At 49.4% G+C, this 11522-nt stretch overlaps 1 long non-coding RNA gene across 1 annotated transcript; it reads right to left on the bottom strand.

The window, feature by feature from the left end:
* Positions 1–943: 943 nt before the first annotated feature.
* On the bottom strand, positions 944–2747 carry LOC104679662. Its single transcript, XR_750354.1, has 2 exons — positions 2515–2747; positions 944–1194 (listed from the first exon to the last, which is right to left on the bottom strand). It is a non-coding gene; the product is annotated as an uncharacterized LOC104679662 (long non-coding RNA).
* Positions 2748–11522: the final 8775 nt, after the last annotated feature.

The following is an 11522-nucleotide window of genomic DNA, read 5'->3' as shown; positions in this document are numbered from 1 at the left end:
AGTTCAAGACCATCCTGTCTAACATGGTGAAACCCTGTCTCTACTAAAAATACAAAAAATTAGCCGGGCATGGTGGCACATGCCTGTAGTCCCAGCTAACTCACGAGGCTAAGGCAGAAGAATCACTTGAACCCAAGAGGCAGAGGTTACAGGGATACAGAGCACTGAGATCGTGCCACTGCACTTCAGCCTGGGCAACCTAGCGAGACTCCATCTCAAAAAAAAAAAAAAAAAAAACAAATAGATTTAAAATAAAGGTGCCGGGCTCAGTGGTTCACGCCTATAATCCCAGCACTGTAGGGGGGTGGTCGGCTGAGGCAGGAGAATTGCTTGAGGCCAGAAGTTTAAGACCAGCCTGAGCAACATAGTGAGACCCCACCTCTACAAAAAAAAAAAAATTTCATTAGCGAGTGTGGTGGCATGCATCTACAAAAATAAAGAAGTAGAAGAAAATAGGCCCACATCCCATCGAAGAGGAGGCTCCACCTTGGTCCTGCCTCCCAGTGAGGTCATTTTGAATGTCACTTAGACTGAGAATTCCAAGATGTCTCTAAAAGTGAACATGTGTTGAGCATAAAGTGTACTCTGTCCCTGGCACTGTTCTGAGAACTGATATCATTTCATCCGTACAACTACCTATGAGGCAGGAACAAATAAGGAATAGGTTAGGTAATTTGCTCAAGGTCAACAGTTAGCAAGGGCCAAGCCTGGCCTGGAACCTATGTCTTTGTGACTCTAGAGCCCACGACTTCACCCCCGATGCTTTTCTGCCTCCTCTCTACAGGTGGAGATACCAAGCTATCAAAGTTTGAGCGGCCCTTGCTGCCTGTGATCACCTACAGAGCTGCTAGGAGTTTAGAACTAGACTTTATCATTTTATGGAGGATTTAAAGCTACTTTTATCTGTGGGGTATTGTTCCAAAACCAAGGCCATATAGTTTTATGTGTTTTATGTAAGTGTATGTGTAGTTTATAGATAGCAAGGTTTGCATGCATTTGTTCTATGAATCAGCTCCGGCTGGACTTCCGGGGAATCGCACAGGAAGATCTCAGGGTCTCTTTCTGCTGATGGCTCTCTCTTCCACAGCCGGTCCCTTCCCTTCCCTGGGCTTCAATTTCCACGTTAGTAAATGAAAGTGTTAAGCTATTTCTACAATCCCTTCCTTCATGGGCATTGTTGATTCCTAGGAAGCCCTGATGAAGAGAAAGGATGGTAAGAGTTTACCTAAACGTCTCTGCACCCCATGCCTGAAAACTCAAAGCTCAGCCCCAAAGCTTCCATGAATCCTGGGACAAAGAAAAGGACTTCAAGGCCTCATACCTATCAACAAGAGAGATTCCTGCTGCTCCAGCCCCTCCACCCCTTCACCTTTGCACTGAGGAACCCCCCATCACCAGGAGGAAGGAAGCCTGCCCGCAAGGGGGCACTCCCACAGCCCACCAACTCCCGCGCCCAGCTGCCCCTGAAATACTCGGACTCATTTGTCCAGCAGCCTTGACTTTGTCAGGGGTACCAGTCACGTAATCCCTGAGGTGTCTACAAAACCCCGCAGTCATGGGTTCCGTGCACACTTAAGAACAGTGAGAAGCTTCAAAAGCTAAGGAGCCCTTTCCCGATGCTTCCATGGTGTCTTGATGATTTCTGAGGTCTTGATACTCTGCCATGGGTTGGCAGTTTGGAAATGGTTTCCTGGTCTGGCTGTCCTAAGGATCCCTGGTTATGTGACTGGGAACAAACTCTTCAACCTTCCAGGCACAGTTTTCTTCTGTAAAATGACAGGGTTGGGTGCAAGTTTCCTGAGGCCCTGGGGCCTTGTGGCTGAGTTTATCTACCCTCCCCCTGTCCATCCACCTATGGAAGTACTCATAAAGCATTTCACAGCCACAAGGAAAAGGCAAACAAGGTCCCCCAGCCCCCACACACAGAGGAGCTGCACCTGCACCCCTCCCAAAAGGCTGGGCTTCCTCTCCCCAAGCACACACAAGCTCTTCTTGGCCTCCCAGCTCTTTTCAGCAGCTCCTCGGAATGGAATGGCCCAGCCATGGCTTCTCAGAGGACAGCTTCTTGGCAGAGCTGGGAGTGGGTGGAGTAGAGCACATTTTTTCCTTTGAGGTCCAAAGGGCTGTCAACCCTCTTCAGCTGCCCTGGGGCCGACAGCCACAGAGAAAGATTTATGACCTGGATAGCTTTGATCCCAGCCTCCGATAAACATCAGGAACAGCTCGACCCTAAACCCCTGAGGAGAAGGTTTATGGATCAGAATGCAGCCTCCTGGAGAAAACAGCCCAGGAGGGGGTGCCCAGGGACTGATTGGGCCCTTAAAGTTCTCTTATCAAGCAGAGTCACTGCCATCCGCCCTTGCCCTCCGGAGAAAGGGACACAGCTGGGTGACTGAGGCCTTTGAACAAGAAGCAAAGCTGATCAGAGAGAGGTGAAGATCCTGTCAAAGGTTAAACTAGGGAAGGAGTGGAGGCGGTGGGCCCAGGCCTCTGAAATTCCCCACCCCCTCTCACCTGTTCTTCCAAACAGCGTTGCCCATGTTTCTCTAAACCACAGACTGAGACAGAGCAGAGAGAGAGTGTGCCAGATAAGATCTGAATGAGAAAGGAATGTTTCATCCATGGGTTTTGTTGTCCCTGTTCTTGTTGTTGATACTGTTGTTCTTGGTGATGATAGGGGTGGTTAATTGCTTGATTATATTTCATCTCTGTCTTCTTTCCGAAAGGACAGGGGGCCAGAAGAGTCTCTGTGTGGTCACAAACCCTTCATGGCTTTTTCCCCGTCCCTTCCACTTGACCATGTGGGATGGCAGGGAATCCACGCACCCTCGTGGAACATCCCCTGTCTTGTTGATTGAAAAGAGATCCTAGAAACAGTGCTACCTACATCCAAGGCGAAGGAGGGGCCAGTCTGGATGCCACCTCAGATGGGTGGCCTCAAGCTTAAGGTCTCAGCCACCTCCATAAAACTGTTCCCCTCTGTGAAGCAACTTCTGCTGTGGGGAGTTGGAGAAAGATCTTCTCAAAGCAAGTCCGACAGGCAGGGTTTTCACTCTCCGGGGTCCGGAGTGTTCTATAGACACCGGGAGACATACATCCATCTAAAGAGACACCCTAATAAACCTGCAGCTACTCATTGCACCCAACAAACCAGCCTGTGGCCCACGCATGCAGGAATAAACACATATTTGCTGAGCACCAAATTGAGTCTAATGACCCTGGCCTGTCTCGCAGGGTCATCCTGAGAAATAGCTGATGTCGGACGATGAGTGTAAGCAGCTGTTCTCCATTTGCACTCAGCAAGAGAAAAGGGCCTTAAATTTCAGTGGGAGGGATTAAGGTTAAACATTAAGAACAGCTCCCTGGCTAGGAGGGCTGTGAAACATTGTCATGTGTTACCAAGGATGCTGTGGACATTCCTCTCGATGAGACTTATTAAAGAGGAAGGAGGTTGGTGATCTGTCCGGGAGGTTTTATTAGGAACTTTATTAGGTCATCTGGTCCATCTGCCTGAAGGCAAGGGCTTGGACTAAACACCCAGCAAGCGAGGACTGTCTGGGCACACGAAGGCCTCTAGAGTTCCTCACAATCAAATATGCTGAGAAACTCCCTGGGCCCTAGACAGTGAAAAGAGAAACCAGAGTCATCAGCAAGGCCACCCTTTGGGGCCTGATTTCAAGCTTTAGCTAGTGTTAGTCGCCCATAGCAACAAGAGGGAGAAATGTGATTTTCAAACCCTCCAGAGACCAAGACAGTTATTTACCAACCAGCACCAAATGAAGCTTCCGCACCCACAGGGACAGGACCGTTTCCTGAAAGTCAGGTCGGCCCCTGGCATTCCAAGGGCAAGCAGGTCACCAGTTGTGACGTGTGGGAGTAAAAGGCAAACAATAAGATCACACATCTGTCTGGGCACAGTGGCTCACATCTGTAACTCCAGTACTCAGGGAGGCCAAGGCAGGATCGCTTGAGGCCAGGAGTTCAAAACCAGTTTAGGCAATATAGTGAGACTCCGTATCAACTAAAAAAAAAAAACTTAGCCTGGCACAGTGGCGTGCACCTGTAGTCCCAGCTACTCGGGAGACTGTGGCAGGAGGATCACTTGAGCCCAGGTGTTTGAGGCTGCAGTGAGCTGGAATCGTGCCACTGTACTCCAGCCTGGGCAACAGAGAGAGAGACCCTGTCACAAAAAAAAAAAAAAAAAAAACACGTCTTATTGCCAGTGGAACAATCCACCCATTTCACAGATTGGGAGACTGGGGCCTAGATATGGGCAATGTCTTCACACAGTATACTTTGTATCAGAGTTAGGACTGGAAAACCCTGGTTAGGAGCCTGACTTTATCACTCACTACCTGTGTGACCTCAAGCAAGTCATTTAACAACCTCGGGCCCTCAGTAACCTCCTCTACAACGTAAGCAGGTTATAATCAGGAAACCTAATACATGGAGCACTGTCATCAACTCCAGAGCACTATAGATGGAAAGCGACTGCCCTTGTTACCATCACTCTCACTTCTAGTCCTTTCTGTTCATCTAAGCTGCTGTAAATGTAGTCCTCTAACTTGGAGGGGATCCGTCTAAGTTCTCAGATCAACAGAGAAGTAAAATATTTGATCTTTAAAACCATGGACGCTATCTCATTGGTCTTAGTCATCATCCCATCCAAGCCACTTGTTTTGCAGATGAGATAGGAGAGTATCCACACACACTCAGAGAATGACAGCAGAGAACATCCTAGGCAGAGGTCGGGGCAGGGAGGAAACGCCAAGGATAAGCTTGGTTGACCTCTCAGTGCGGCTCCCTAGCCCTGGGTATAATTTTCAACTCATTAACTTGAAATCCTAGGTATGCTAAGTCATTCTTTGGTCTCCATTTCCTTAGTAGCCTCTGTTTCCACAGCCCCCAAGTTGCCTGGTTCTGGGGTTAGCACCCAGGGGTGGGGGGATCTCAAAAAGTCATTCTTGACTAACTTGATGAACCCTAGGAATCTTCCAGTCTCTCACCATCTTCAGCCCTCCCCATCCACTCACCTCCCGCCCCGTCCCACCCCTGTCTCTATAAGGTCAGTTCCCACCCAAGGCAAGAGCAACTCAACAAAATACAAGGACATTTGGTGAACAACTATTGTTTGCAAGGCTCTATGTAAGCAGATATTATCTGATTTGACAACCCCCCTCCCCCCGCAACCATCATGCAAGATAATTATCATCGCCCACCTTTTACAGATAAGCAAGCCATGAATCAGAGGTTAACTAACATGACCTAGTGACACAAGCAGCAAAAGTGGCAGATGTGGGGGTTAAATTCTGGTCTCTGAGACCCCAACGTTTGAGGGGGCAGCTGCTCCTAACCCAGACCTGGGAATCCATCACTCTTCCTGAATGTTTCTGACATTGTCTGCCAGTTCTGATGTCGCAGCCCTCACCTTGACCCCTCAGGCCTGAGTCCCCTTCTCGGTGAAATCCAGTGTCCCCTGGGATCAACAGAGTCCCCTCCTTATTCCCCAATTCCTGGAGCTCCACGGTGAATAACAGACATGCTGTGGGGTGACTTGCTGACCAGGACTTTCAAGCATCCAGATTCTATCACTGTGAGAGCCCGCTGCCTATCCGGAGGGTGCGTCCCCTCACTCCATTGCCTGGATGACACCACACCTTTGGGCCATGATATACCTGCAGAAAGGGACTCCTCACAGGACCTGCCATCCTAGGGCACATCACTTGCCTGTTGTTGCACTTGGCCAGATTCCTCTTAGTCAAACCCAGACTAAGGCACAGCAAGCAGGCCTGCTGGAGACACCTCCAGATAAGGCCACGGGGGCACAGCAGTCAAGAGAACAGGGCCAGGCACGGTGGCTGATGCCTGTAATCCCAGCTCTTTGGGAGACCAAGGTGGGCGAATCACCTGAGGTCAGGAGGTCAAGACCAGTGTGGTCAACATGGTGAAACCCTGTCTCTACCAAAAATACAAAAATTTATCCAGGCATGGTGGTGCAGACCTGTAATCCCAGCTACTCAGGAGGCTGAGACAGGAGAATCGCTTGAACCCGGGAGGCAGAGGTTGCAGTGAGCTGAGATCTCGCCACTGCACTCCAGCCTGGGTGACTGAGCAAGAGTCCATCTCAAAAAAAAAAAAAAAAAGGAGAACAGACTCGGGTCAGACTGACTAGCCAGGAGCTCTTGAACAAGTTGTTCCCTATCTACGCCTTAGTTTTCCCATCTATGAAATGGAAATATGAGTACCTACCTCACAGAGTTCTGATGAGAATTACATGAGCTAATGTTTGTGAGCAATTAGACCAGAGCCTGGCCCTGGTTAATACAACCTACTTAAACAAAAGTAAAGGCCTATACTCTGAAGTTTGAAAACCACAGCCCGGGAATCCAGTCACAGGCTCAGGGAATCGTAAGGTTGAAGGGAACCACCTTTCTCCTAGTGCGATCATCGCTGCTCCCACAGCACCCACAGGTGAGCATGCAGCCTCTGGAATACCTGTAAGGACGGGGAGTTCACTACCTTACAGGCAGACTAGCTCAATCTTAAACAATTTTAATATTTTTGTTTACCTTGAATAAAAAGCAGCCTGCCTGTGCTCTGAGTCCCAGAGCCTACTCCCTTTCCCGTGACAGCTCAGCCCCGCATTCCCTCCTCATCCTGCTCTGGGCACCCTCAGCTGTGCTCCGTGATTAGCAGGCGGTTTCCATGCTGGCGGGTCATGCAAACCAACCCAGTGCATTTTTTCCCGCTCCCCACACCTTCTCTCTCCTGAGCCCCCAGGCCAGCATACCAGCACGCACACCCGTGTTGACAGCTCCCAGGGCAGCTCAGCCAGGCAAGGCGTGGTCCAGAGCCAAGTGGATGGTGCCTGGGGACAAAGCAGAGCGTGTGGGCTCTGAGAAAAGCCTCCAAGCACATGGCCCAAGACAGAGAAGGGGAGGCTTGCTCCAGAATCTGCCTTAACACCACAAAACGGACAGGTGAGGGGGATCTGAGAGGCACCAAGAAGTCTCTTGCCCCTTTGAAGGGCTTGAGCATCTGGGCTGAGCAGTGCCATCTTCTTCCATTCCTTTGATCAATGTGAAAATGGATGGGAAGGATAATGCCAATGCTTGGGCGCAAGTGAAACTGATTTTTTTTTTAGGGGAGCAGGTCAGTGACAGGACGCATGCCCAGAGTGAAAAGAGATTTTGGCAAATGGAAGAAAGGGCACCACAGGTAAAGACTCAAATATACTCCCTCCACCTCTCAACTTGCCTGGAAGGACTGGAAAGGAAAAGATGGATAATATTGCCCTTAGCCATTGACGGAAATGAACAACACTGAGATACATAACATAGACTCCATTTACAGATAAGGAAATTAGAACTCAGAGAAGTGACGCAACATGCCCAAAGACACACAGCTTACAACAGGCAGGGCAGAAATCAAACTCAGGGCCACCTTAGTGCTAAGTCCTTTCCACTGTGTGACTAGGTAACACTGCCTCCTCGGTGCTACCAGTGCTGAGAGCCTCATGTATACATACACCATTCGTGTAAAAACATACACACACACACACACTCACGTACACGCATATACAAATGCACACATACTCACGCACACACATACACATGCATGCACCCGCACACGCATGCACACACACACATCCACACACAGGCACACACGTACACACCCACACATGCACACACGTACGCACCCACACACATGCACACATGCATGCACACACGTAGGCATCCACACACTTGCACATGCACACACTCATATACACACATACACACACCAGTAGGCTCACATTGCCTAACCAGGACCTAGAGACCCGACGCCAAGGCTAGGACTCTGAACTCTGAAACCAGATCACCTGGTTCAAGCCTTGGCCCAGTCTCTGACTAGCTTGGTTATGTCTCTGAGCTTCAGTTTCCTGTCTGTAAACTCAGGATAATAACACCTACCTCACTGGGTTTGAGGAATGATGAAATGGGTTACTATTTGTAATGCACTTAGAACAGTGAGCAAGCATGTGTCACACACACAGGAGCGTGACAGAGAGAGCCCAAATAGGGCACAGGAAGCCAGTCTGGGGGTCATCCAGGTCCCCATCTCAAAATATGAGGGTCCAGATGAAGCCCTCACAGCTTTTCCAAGCCAAACATCCTGGAAAGGGGAAACAGCCTGGCTGCAGCTTTGAGCGACGCTCTCCCAAACAAACAGCAAACGCTCCCAGGCTCTCAGAGGCGGCCCTTGGGGGCTCACTGGGGACACAGGGGCTTCATCCCAGCTGTTTTCAAAAGGTTGAGCTGCAGTTTCTAAGTTGCTGAGTGCCCAGCCCAGAACAAGGCGGCATCCAGTAAAACAGCCTTCAGAGGAAGGGGGCCAGCAGGGCTCTGTAGAGCCCTGGCCACAGGAATGCCCCAGACCCGGGGTGAGCTTGAGAACAGACACCCCCAGTGACAGCAGCAGAGGGGGGTAAAGGGAAGGAGGTGGGATCCTGAGGGTACCCCCTAAAGGAAACTGTGAGCCAGGCCTCCCTGAGTCCAGGGCCCCCATGAGCCGCTGGCTCATCAGACACTGACATTCCTCCCCTCAGAGTAGGAAAAGCAATTGTTTTGTTGATTTTTTAAAAAATAAATTTAGAGGGTCCAGGCGTAGTGGTGAAGTCTAGGCTTCTAGTGTAGCCATCGCTCAAAAAATGTGCATTGCACCTAGTAACTTCTCCACTGGACTCAGTGGCTCACACCTGTAATCCCAGCACTTTGGGAGGCTGAAGCAGGTGTACCTCTGGAGCCTAGGAGTTCAAGACCAGACTGGGCACCATGGCAAGACCCCATCTCTACAAAAAAATACAAAAATTAGCCTGGTTTTGTGGTGCCAGGCTACTCGGGAGGCTGAGGCAGGAGGACTGCTTGAGCCCAGGAGATTGAGGCTGCAATGAACCATGATCATGCCACTGCACCCCAGCCTGGGCGACACAGTGAGATCCTGTCTCAAAAGAGAAAAAGTAGTAATTTCTCACCCCTCATGCCCCTCCCCTCCTCCCACCCTTCTGAGCCTCCAATGCCTATCCTTCCACACTCTGTCCCTGGGTTCATACTATTTAGCTCCCACTTATAGGTGGAAATATGCAGCATTTACTTTCTGTTTCTGAGTTAGGATATACAGCTTTTAAATTGGGCTCTTCTCTCATTCAACTATCAGGCAAGGAAGACACAGACAAGAGAGCCCAAGACAGACAGAGACAGAGATGGACAGAGAGAGACCCCTACCAGTATGCAGTGAGGGCTGGGGTTTTCGTCTTAGACATTTGGGGCCTTCTGATTTATTAGCAAACATCTGGATTCCTGATTTCCAGCCCAATGTGGAAAGGAACTGACAACTTATGATCAATTCAGTCCAGCTCAGCAAATGCTCATTGGGCACCTGCCATGGACCAGGTCTCTAGGGAGGCACAAAGATGAATTAGACATGGCCCTTACCTCTAACAGCTTACAGTCTAGTTGAGGAGACAAAGAGCAAATAAATTATTTTAAAGGAGATGCGGTCACTGCTAGATGAAAGATTCAAAAGAAATGCCACGGAAGCCCAGGAAACAGAAATGTGGCAAGAAGGCTGAGAAGTGCGTGCGTTTGCTTTCCGGAAAGTGATCTGGAATATTCATCAAAAGACAAACAATGTTCATAACCTTTGACCCAGAAATTCCTCTTTTGAGGGTCTATTTTGAGGACATAATCAGAGGTATGCATGAAGATTTATATGCAAAGACATATTTATGTCGTTTTTAACAGAAAAACATCGGGGGCAAATCACATGTACAAGAAGCATATTATATGTGAAAAGGGTGGAGAGGGGAAGTCTTTCAAGCAGAGAGAAGAGAATATGCAGAGATGTCGTAGCAAGAGCAGCAGCTTCAAGGACTAAAAGGAGGCCAACATAGATGGACGAGAGAGAGAGAGAGAGAGGGAGAAAGAGAGAGAGAGAGAGGAGATCAGAGAGCAGGATGGAAACCAAACCATGCAATCTTAAACTTAGGGTTCGGGTGGCCATCCTAAAGGCCATGGGAAAAAAAAGCTTTGCCATATTTTCCATGGTGGGGAGTCAAGATCATATCTGCGTTTCCAAAAGAGCCTCTGGATGCCCCATGGAGAATGCATGCTAAAGCATCAGGCACCTGTCTAAGTGTTGTACATGTATTTGCTTATTTAATCCTCCTCATCTTAAGAGATAGGGAAGCTGAGACTCAGCAAGGTGAAGCAACTTCCCTAAAGTTGCACAGCTAGCAACAGGCAAAGCCAGGCAGTCTACCCCCAAAGAACTTAACTGCTGTGCTATCTGAAAAGAGGGTAGAGTATGGATATGGGAAGATCAGTCAGGAGCCACTGCAGTGCCTTGGGTGGGAGAGGATGGAAGCTGCGAGATAAGCAGACTGCAAATGAAAAGAAAGGCGAATCAGAAGGACTTGTGATAGAAGAGGGTGATGGGGGTGGGGAGGGGAGACAGAGTGGGAGGGAAGGGCAGGAGTAACCTCCAGGCCTCTCACTTGCACGTCTCTCATTTGGAGGAAACTGAAATGTGTTGACTACAGAGACACACCATGCACACCCAGGAGACGTAGCTGCGTATTGGGCAGAGAGAGAGCAAGAATGAAAGGAAACATAACAAAAGGAAAACAGCGGCTCTCTTTCAGTGATTGGATGATGATTTATTTTTATTTCTTCTTTATATATGTCTATATTTTCTAAATTTCTTACAACAGGTATATATTATTTTCATAATCAAAGTAAAATTAGTTAAACCTTCAAATTATGCATCAGGATCTGTTCAGTGTCTATCCTGCGATGCCTTGGTTGTGCTGTAGGGATGTAGGCTATCTCCATCCACAGGGCATTATCTATAGGCACCTCTTGAAGTATATGACCATGAGGGTGTCAGTGTCAGGCAGGAAGTGACAATCACCCTTCCACAAGCCCCCTGGGCTCGCAACCCACTTGGCTCTTCAAAAGCTGCAGAAGCCCAAGGATGGCAGGCTCCGTTCAGAGCCCAAGGGCAGATGTTTGAAGTCAATTCTCAGTAGGAATTCCAGACCTCTCCAAGAGATCTTAGCTTCCTGCAGAGGAGCGAGTAACACAAGTCCAGCAGGACCTAAAACCAACCATGCTGTGGCAAAATGACAGATGAATTCACTGTGGCCCCTCAGGGGGTAGCAGGAGGGTCTCCCCTCGGCCCCTGAGAATCTCCAAATTCCTGCGTGGCTTCCTCTCCAGGTGCAAGCCCAGGCCTGGCAAGGCCAGGTGGGATGAGGGCAGCTTCCTCACAGACTGGGTGGGAAGAAGAGAACACACCGTTCCTCTAACACCATCCCCTGGAGAACAGGAGGGAGGGTCAGAGCCTGGGGCCTCAGACAGAGACTCCAAGAGGTCAGGAGAGCCCTGGCCTCTGGCCGAGTGATCAGGAGCTTGGGGGGCACCCACAGTATCCCAGGGGAGTGAAGTGAGCTCTGCATGACACTGTCGGGGTGGGAGGTGCTA

This window comes from Rhinopithecus roxellana, chromosome 9 (genome assembly GCF_007565055.1).
Source record: "Rhinopithecus roxellana isolate Shanxi Qingling chromosome 9, ASM756505v1, whole genome shotgun sequence".
Lineage (NCBI taxonomy): Eukaryota > Metazoa > Chordata > Mammalia > Primates > Cercopithecidae > Rhinopithecus > Rhinopithecus roxellana.
This window is presented reverse-complemented; position numbering and strand designations above follow the sequence as displayed.